The following is a 9,740-nucleotide window of genomic DNA, read 5'->3' as shown; positions in this document are numbered from 1 at the left end:
ACTAAGAATTTGATCTGAAATTAAAGTAAACATATAAAACTCATATAATATTCATGATCAGTTAAGAAACAAATTCCACTTTATAATATAATTCCGAGTTTGATACTTAGCTAAATAAAAAAGGGAAACTATTAATAAACTTGAAATTTAAACAAATAAAGAACATATATATACAAAACTAGGTTGTTAGTACCGGCTTAGTATTTTAAAAAATAATATGTAGGGAAACTTTTGATCGTTTTGTACAAAATGAATTTTCCTTTAACATGTTTAAGGCACTCTTATCATTTTCTATTAATACTATACAGCTTTCAAGAAGTAGGGTTTATTTCCAAAATGACAGATATTGCATCATGATAACTGTAATAAGTTGGAATAACACTTACTTGTACTTTAACACAACTTTTGATATAAACATGGTCAATCAGTGTACCACCCTCTGTTGTTACCTCTTGTACTAACTGTTCAAATCCGAATGAAGCCATAAAATCTTGTATTGATCTGCCGCCCTTTATAATGTCTTGATTAAAGTCTCCTAAAACAATAATACTGCTTGAAAGCTGTGTCAATTCTGACAAAAGAGCACAAACATTTCTTAAAAATAGTTCAATTTGGTATTTTTGAGTTCTATATATTGTAGCAATTAGAACATTCATTTTCGGAACTTTGAAAATTATACATTCAAGATTTTTTTGAGATGTATCAAATTCTTCATACTCAGAATCTGATTTAACATATACACCAACTCCACCATGACTCATTTCTTGTAAAGAAGCATACAAAGGATTATTTGATGCAAATGCTGCTGACCTTGGCAAATGATGAAGTTTATAATTAGGAAGGTGAACATCATCACTACAAGATTCCAACCATGTTTCAGTCAAACAGATATAATTTGCATTTTGGAAGTCTGAATTGGCTTTCAAATCATTTTGGTGAGCCTTTAGACCTTGAATATTGTGGTAAACTATTGACAAACCTGCTTTATGATTTGAAACTATGGTGTCATTTTGAGACAAAAAATTATCCATGGATTTCATTCCCTCCATTATATCAGGATCACTGTATATTTTTTTGTTCAAAGTTTTATCATCAATTGGTAATATAGTCAGCCCATTTTTTGAAGTAACTCTACTCAATGCAACATATGCCTGACCATAAGCAAAACATTTATTCAAGCAGACAACTGCCTGTGGCACTGTCAAACCCTGAACCTTGTGAACAGTACATGCCCATGCTAGCTGCAGAGGATACTGTTTTCTTGTTCCATTACTGAATGGTATATTTTCTGTAGATGGTTCTAATCCAACACATCTTTTTCCATTTATTATCTTCTGTAATTTCGCATTTTTTCCAACTCTATCATTATCAAAATGAATATATATGTTGTTCGGTAATGCTCCTTTTGAAAATTCTGAAATACTGAGAACAGTACCCATAACACCATTCACCAAACCATCACTGACTGCTTCATTTTTTATCATCATCACACGAGCTCCTTCTGCTAACAGGATTGATGTTGGAAGACAAATATTAGTTTTTGCAAAATTCTGTCTTCTCTTCGTAAGTTTCCCTGTTGTCTTATCCTTTTCAAAATCTTGAGCTTCAATTAATTTGGGCTCACTCGACAACTTCATAATCATTTCATTATTGTACATGTTAATTTCATTATTAGTAGCATAAATGTGCAGAGCTTCATCTGGTCCACTATTTATGCACTCTTTCAACATTTCTTGATCTGAAGATTTTAGTGGATAATTGTTCTGTTTGACCCTTAGTCTATTCAACAACTGGGCAAACAAACTATCTTCTCTCTGTCTCATGACTTCATCTAATTCCACAACAGAAAAAAGATCATTCCACAGATAATTCAAAGGATTTGATGGATCATTAACATAAAGTTTATCAGACCTTTTTGATTTAACTGGTGGTAATTGATAGAAATCACCCACTGCTATCACTGAAACTCCTCCATAAGGATACTTCTCAGGCCTTTTCTTAATTTGACGCAACCTTTGATGAATAAAAAATAACAACCTTTTGTTGACCATTGAGACTTCATCTATGATGAGAATTTGTAAATTCTCTAATTTGGACCTTAAACTATTCAGCTTATCTTCTCCAAGCATAGCTTTTTCAACAGATAAACCTTTAAAAATGGAAAGTGAACTGTGAATTGTCAATCCATTTATATTAAAAGCTGCCGTGCCAGTTGGTGCAGTTAACAACACAGTCAAATCATCAGGATTTGGGGAACAGTGCGCAAGAATTCTTGTGGCCTCATAATACAAGCATTTAATCAGATGGCTTTTACCTGTTCCGGCACCACCAGTTACAAACACATGAAATGGCGGTGGATTCTTACCATTCACTTTAAAATTGCACCACTCTCTGATCTTAAAAAATATGCGCTTTTGTTTCTCGTTCAAAGTTCTCAACAACGGTATAACTTCAGACCTTGAAAAACATGTTTTTTGAACCATTACATTTTCATCAGTTGGCTTGTCAGTCTGATTCAAATCTGGTATTCCTAATTCAGGACTATCTACCTCTTGAGTGGTTGTGTTTTCACCAACTTCATTACATTCATGTCTTTCTTTCTCTGTTTCTGGACATAGTTGTGCCCATGCATCCTCTTGATATCCTCTTTCTTCCAATTGTTTCTCTGCAATCTCTAGCTCCTTGTCTTTCTTCACAAATTTTGACATGTTAAAGTTGACTTTATTTTGAACTGAACAGAGATCTTCCATCTGACTGTACTTTATAAATCCAGAGTTGTAAAAATCCTCATATGATAAAAACTGTGGTGGCTTCAATTGCTCATTTAATCTGTATGGCAAAAACAACTGTAATATACTTTGGTAGTATTGTTCAGGAGCTGTTTCTACAGAAAATCTTGCATATTTTATTACAGCATCAGAAGTCCTTGTCCTTTTTCTGATATACCCCATATCATTCTTAAGTTTGAATGTGGTGTCCTCATTAATTTTTTTTGGTATCTGTGTCTCTGCTAACACTGAAAATTCAGAACAAAATGTTGCCAAACACATCTGATCAAAGCGTTCTAGATCAGGTCTATTTGTATACCTATCAGTAATACTTTTCAGCCAAATATCATCACTATCACCATCATCATCACTGCTTTCATCTATAGACTTCTTCATCTTTAATGTTTTTGATTTTTGTTGCAGTTCTTTGAGGGGTCTACTTATTCTGCATGGATTTTCACCTACTGGAATGAATTGCACTTTTCTAGAACATTCTTTTAAACGTAAACCTGTGACTCTGAAAACAGCTTCTTGTGTACTTAGTTCTCGAAAGTGAAAGTATGCTGTGCCTACTTTTTTCATAGTCTGCTGTGCATCCAAATTTCCATCCGCTGCCTCAATTTTTGTCTGCTGCAGTAACAAGCCAAGTTCACGTTCTGATTTGCTTATATAGCTTATAATGTAAACCACACACGAGTAGGCATCCAATATATATTGAATATCCATATTGGCATTCCATGATTTTAGCAGATGAGGGTTGTACTGATTAATAAACAACTCATCTTTATTTCTCTTTAACACAACAGTGTTTCTGTACGTTATCCATCTAAAACATTCTTGAAAATCTTCCTGAGACATTCCGGCTTTCAAAAATAATTCACGGGTAGTCAAATTTTTATCCTCACACTCTTTAATTACATCCCATAAACACGCTAACATCTGTTTTGCTTTTAAGATACTGCCCTTAGATTTTGATTTCTCATTAATATCACCATCAGTTTGTTTATCATGATGATGATCATCATCATGTTTCATTGGACATGGTATTAATGTCTTTTCACATGGTTTACTGCTTTCAGATTCCGACTTCTTACCATCATCAGCATCTTTATCATGTTCCTTATTCTCCTCATTGTCTTCAATTGGACGGGAAATAAATGTTTTTTCAGATGGTGGTCTTGGGAAATTGAACCGACACTCTGTTCCTTTTTTCCGACAACTTTTTGAGTGGTTTTTGCTATGCTGTTGAACGGTTTTAACAATGTCAGTAAGCTCTGGGTCATCACTTTCCAACGGTAATTTGCAAGAGATATACTTATCAATGAACTTTGTAACAGTATCATCATTGTCTACTCCAAATTTGGGGGCATCTTCTACCCAAAATACACAATGAGTATGTGGAGAACCTCTCTGTTGAAATTCAACTCTATAAAAGTAGTCAATCACATGACCAATTGGTTCAGCATCTGACATTATCACATCTTTAAGAAATTTGTGAAATCTGTGATCAAACATTCTTGCCGCTGTAGCAGGGTTACTAGAAAGTACTTTACATTTTTCATCCCAACTAAGATCGTCAACATTACGAATATCTCCTTGTTGCTTCAATATGGTTTCTACAATTTCTTTCCATCTAAAATCTGCGGATGAGAATGAGGCAAAGAATGTGGGTATACCTAACTGTCTAATCATACAAAAAATGTCCTTCTGAATAGATTGCCAATATGGTGGTGTTCCTCGGACAGGCTTCATGAACTTGATTGCTTCATCTTTTCTAAATAATCCATTTAATGACTCCTTATTGCACAGCATTTTACTTGTTACTTTCTGTCCATCTGAAAATACTGACCCTTTCCGTAACGATATCTGTACATTTGACATGACCCTATCTAGTTCAGACATATACTGGCAAAAGAATATGTAGGAAGTATCTCTAGCAAACCTATTTTCGACACTCATTAATCTCAAATTAAAATACCTTAATAAAGATAATTTCTCTTCTCTGTCCTCATTCCAAGTGTTTTTACCTGTAGGGTAATGCACTGGAAAGGTTTTTGCTTCTATGCCCTTTTCTTTCAGTAAACTGACTGGATTATTTCCTTCTGCAGGGGATAAATTAAACTCTTGATCAAACAATAAATCCAATGCTTCCTGTGCAATGTCAGCAGGCTGTAAGCATGTGTCAAACTGTACACCTTGTAAACTCTCATCTAAATATGAATCAACTGCATTTTCCTGTTCTTTTTTGTCTGTTTTGTCCTCCAAGTTATCCTTTATCACTCTGTCAGTTCTTGTATTACTTTCATTATCTTTTTTTTCAGCACCACATTTAATCTCTGATGTCGGAATTGGATTCAACCACTCTCCATTTATTTCAACATTTGAATACCAATCATTCTTTTCTTTTAAAAAGGACAAGGCTTCTTCCAAATGTTTAGTGTCCACAAACTGATATTCCTCATAACCTTTGTACTGTAATTTTCTTTTGAGTTTAACTTTCACTAAACAATTATCATCTTCTGATCTAGGCAAAGTTGTTGTGACCTTTGAAATATCTGATGGTACACAAACACATGGACCATGCACAGCTTTTTGTCCACCCTTAGGTAAAGCAACAATTTTCATGAAAGGTATATTTAATGAAATAAGGTGTTGTTCTAGTTGATTTAATCTGTTAAGTTCTAGTGGAATATCTTCTAAAGCCAAGTTGTTAGCAAAAGATTCAGCAGGTATTTTTCCTTTAAGAATCTTTCTATGGCATGTGTAACAAATCCAAAGTGTAACTCTGTTTGTTTGCTTAAATAAACATTCATCTCTGCATTCATCTGTACATATATGTAAATACTTCTCAGAAATGCATGTGTCCGCTATAGCTTTAGCAGAACCTGGTTTATACAATTCTCTTTTACATTGAACAACTTGATTTTCAAAACAAAGTCTAAAGCAGCAAGCACAAACAAATTCTGGACCCTTACTTACACTTTCTCTAAAATTTTCAATAACTTTTATAATGTCTTTACTTTCTTCTTTGGCATTCTGTCTTCTTGTCAACAACTGATCTTTCAATTTAATTTTGAAATCATCATCATCATCAGCATATTTCTGTATGCTTGCCTGTTTGACTTTACTTTTGAAATCATCATCATCAGCATATTTCTGTATGCTTGCTTGTTTGACTTTACTTTTGAAATCATCATCATCAGCATATTTCTGTATGCTTGCCTGTTTGACTTTCCTTTTGAAATCATCATCTTCAGCATATTTATGTATGCTTGCCTGTTTGACTTTCCTTTTGAAATCATCATCATCAGCATATTTATGTATGCTTGCCTGTTTGACTTCAGTTTTGAAATCATCATCTTCAGCATATTTCTGTGTGCTTGCCTGTTTGACTTTGCTTTTGAAATCATCATCTTCAGCATATTTATGTATGCTTGCTTGTTTGACTTTACTTTTGAATTCATCATCATCAGCATATTTCTGTATGCTTGCCTGTTTGACTTTGATTTTGAATTCATCATCATCAGCATATTTCTGTATGCTTGCCTGTTTGACTTTGCTTTTGAAATCATCATCTTCAGCATATTTCTGTATGCTTGCCTGTTTGACTTCACTTTTGAATTCATCATCATCAGCATATTTATGTATGCTTGCCTGTTTGACTTTCCGCTTGAAATCATCATCTTCAGCATATTTCTGTGTGCTTGCCTGTTTGACTTTGCTTTTGAAATCATCATCATCAGCATATTTCTGTATGCTTGCCTGTTTGACTTTTCTTTTGTGTTCTTCATCATTTGCATACTTTTCAATACTTCCTATTTTCTTTGATTCCCTGTATTTTTGATCACTAATATATTTATCTTTAGAAGCTTGTTGTATATATTGTCTGTATTTAGCATCATTCATATACTTATCCTTTCCAGTTTGAATTAACCCTTCTTTGTATGACTTATCTTGCTTGTACCTCATTTTCTTTTTTTCTAATTTATTGAATCTAAACTGAGGATCGCACTGATACTTCATTTTTTCTTTTTCAGATTTTATAAAACCTTCTTCTATTTCTGGAGGTTTACAAACACCTGGTTCTTTTCTTGACCTTTCCAACAAATATTTTTCTTCCACAATTAAACCAAAACTATTTTTTTCTCTTTTCAGAACTTTCTTTGGAATAGTCAACTCATGTTGTTCATATTTTCTCTTCATTGTACCTTCAAGAGATAGTTCATAGTGTAAGTTCATTTGGTCTTTCTCTGCACCAGATTGATTTCGTTTCTTGGCACTTTCTTTACTGTTTAACGTTCCCTCTTCTTTACCTCCAGGTAAAACAGAAAGAACAACTTCATAGTGATTACCTACATTATTAAGATAAATTGCTTGATCATTCACATTATTCTTGCTACAGATTTGCTTTGAGGAGTATTTAATCCATTTACCTTCTAAATATGTAAAAATGTCAGTTTTTAATAAATCAGCAGCAGCTATAATTTCTAACTCAGTTCCCCAAACATTGTCTTCTATCATATTAGTACGTTTCATATACTCATTGACTGTTTCAGAATCAAGAAAAGAATTGAACTGATGTGAATGACGCAACATGTGGCGCACTAATTCATTTCTTATTTGTTTAAAGTTTTCTTGCCTGTTTGATACTGCATATGAAATAGCTCTGAATAAACAGTTGCCGTCTGCAGTGATTTGTTTTGATTTTAAAGGCGTACCTATACTGTGTGTTGGCATAAGCGGGATTTTCAAAACAAATTTCGATTTAATATCTAAAATATTACAAAGTTTTCTTTTTGTATAATAATCAATTGGATTAAATAAATAGCATGCTTGAGTTGGGACACCAATAAATTCTACGTCAGAGTTGTTTTCATCCTCTAAAACCTCTCTATTGTTAATATTTCCAATAAATTTGTCATCATTGTTAGTGACAGAATCTTCATCTTGAATTTCGATGTTGATACCTGTTACTTCAAATTCTGCATTTACATCCCCTTGCACAAAATTGTAAAAGTGTTGGTACAAACTGTTCACATCATTAATCTGAATAACAACGCTTTTACCACAGCTGTCTTGTAAACCAAAACAATTTCTAGCATGCGAATCAAATAAATACATTTTCCCATTTTGCCTAATAATGGCACTAGTAAAACCCCTTACACAAACAAAACATCCATCTGAATCAATAAGAGCCTCTTGAAGAGCATGATCCAAAGAAAGAACATTAAATTCAATTTTACCATTATTATCTATCAAAGCTAATATCGACTCTTTTCTGTTACATTTAACAATCATATCTCTTATTTCAACCATTTTCGGTAATTCTGTTACTAACAACTCTTCATTATCACCATGAATCCAAGTATACAAAATATTCCCTTCTATCAAGATTTCATCCAAGAAAGTCATATTCCAATTATCAATCAAACTGAGTTTGCTGTAAGCTATGGCTGTTAATGAATTTGCTACACATTGTTTACCACTATTGTTTCTGAACCTGTCATCACCTTGATGGAAACTACCTTGCATCATAAATGGTTGATTAACTGAATCTGTATTTTCTAAATTCCTTACCTCATTTCTAGTTTCTTCTTGATCTACTAAATTAAGGTCAGTTTCTTCATTTTCTGTTTTCCCCTGAATCAGCTTTCTTGATCATATTTTTCTATAATGAGAAGAATCAGAGGAATGTTTATTGTTTCTAATATCAACTTTGCCACCTGTAAAATTTATTTTATTTTTTGAACTACCATTCACTTTTACTGACTTAATATTATTGCTTTGTTCATTCCCTGAAGCTATGTTTAAATGAACATCAGGAGGCAACATTTTAAAGCCTGAACTACATACAGATTCTAACTTTGCTTTTTTTGTTTTTGGTGGTTCATCAAATTCTAATGTTAGCCTTATTTTCGATTCGATCTCGCCATCTGACTGGTCTGTTTGTAATGTTGATATCTTTGTGTCTTTTATTTCTTGTTTTCTGTACACCGATTTGGGTTTAGTTTTTACTTCTGGTATAGGTTCAGTTTGCATTTCTTGCATTAGTTCATTGTTAATTTCTTGTTTAGATTCAGTATTGCATTCTTCAGTATTGATTTCTAGTATTGATTCAGTATTGTATATTCTAGTGTTTGATTCAGTATTGTATATTGTAGTATTTGACTCAGTATTGTATAATCTAGTATTTGGTTCAGTACTGTTTATTCTTAGTATTGTTTCAGTATTGTATTCTTGAACCTTTTGCTTTGTTTCAATTATACTGGTGACATCTAATGATGTTTCTACCACCAGTTTCGTCTGTCCTGCAACACCAAGCTTTGGTGAGGGTACTCTCGGTGGAGTACAAACCCACGGTGGGGAGTCAGAGCTCAGTGGCATATCCATGCTTTGGATAGACAGGCTTCCCAGAGGAGGTTCTAACCTCTGGGCATTTGAAGGATTTTTCTCACAAGGAGAAGCCAACCTTCTGGCTAAGAGTTCTTCCTCACCTAGAGGTGCCAACTCTATAGAGGCAACACTGCTTTGTCGTCTACTTCTCATTCTCTCCTTCTGCTCTCTAGCTACAGTAGCTTTACTCTTTCTTTTACGACCCATTTTCTGTCAAAATAGAAAATCACCAAGTTAATAAACAACAGACTTTTGAGAGTCTGTATCACTCACCTTGTAAAAATACGCTATTTGATTTTGATTTTTCTGTGATTGTAATCATTTATGTTTCCTTGTTTTTCGTGATATTTGTAAATCTTATTTAGTGGACTTTATGTAGATTTTGTATTGATGATCATTTTTACTGTTTCCCATGTTTCCAGTTTATACTTACATGTATCTATTTAAAGCTTTCATAATAATTGGCAAAATAATAGAAATAAGAGAAAAAAAGCTGAAATTTTTTGCCTGCTTTACTAACCATGATTGGTTTTATGTTGATAGTCATAAAGAAAAGTTTTAATACTAGTATCACATAAA

The 9,740-nt window shown here is 33.2% G+C and overlaps 1 long non-coding RNA gene across 1 annotated transcript; it reads right to left on the bottom strand.

Moving 5' to 3' along the window:
* Window positions 1-393: 393 nt before the first annotated feature.
* On the bottom strand, window positions 394-9,371 carry LOC143066623 (uncharacterized). Its single transcript, XR_012975703.1, has 3 exons — window positions 9,263-9,371; window positions 8,346-8,436; window positions 394-535 (listed from the first exon to the last, which is right to left on the bottom strand). It is a non-coding gene; the product is annotated as an uncharacterized LOC143066623 (long non-coding RNA).
* Window positions 9,372-9,740: the final 369 nt, after the last annotated feature.

Source organism: Mytilus galloprovincialis, chromosome 3 (genome assembly GCF_965363235.1).
Source record: "Mytilus galloprovincialis chromosome 3, xbMytGall1.hap1.1, whole genome shotgun sequence".
NCBI lineage: Eukaryota > Metazoa > Mollusca > Bivalvia > Mytilida > Mytilidae > Mytilus > Mytilus galloprovincialis.
This window is presented reverse-complemented; position numbering and strand designations above follow the sequence as displayed.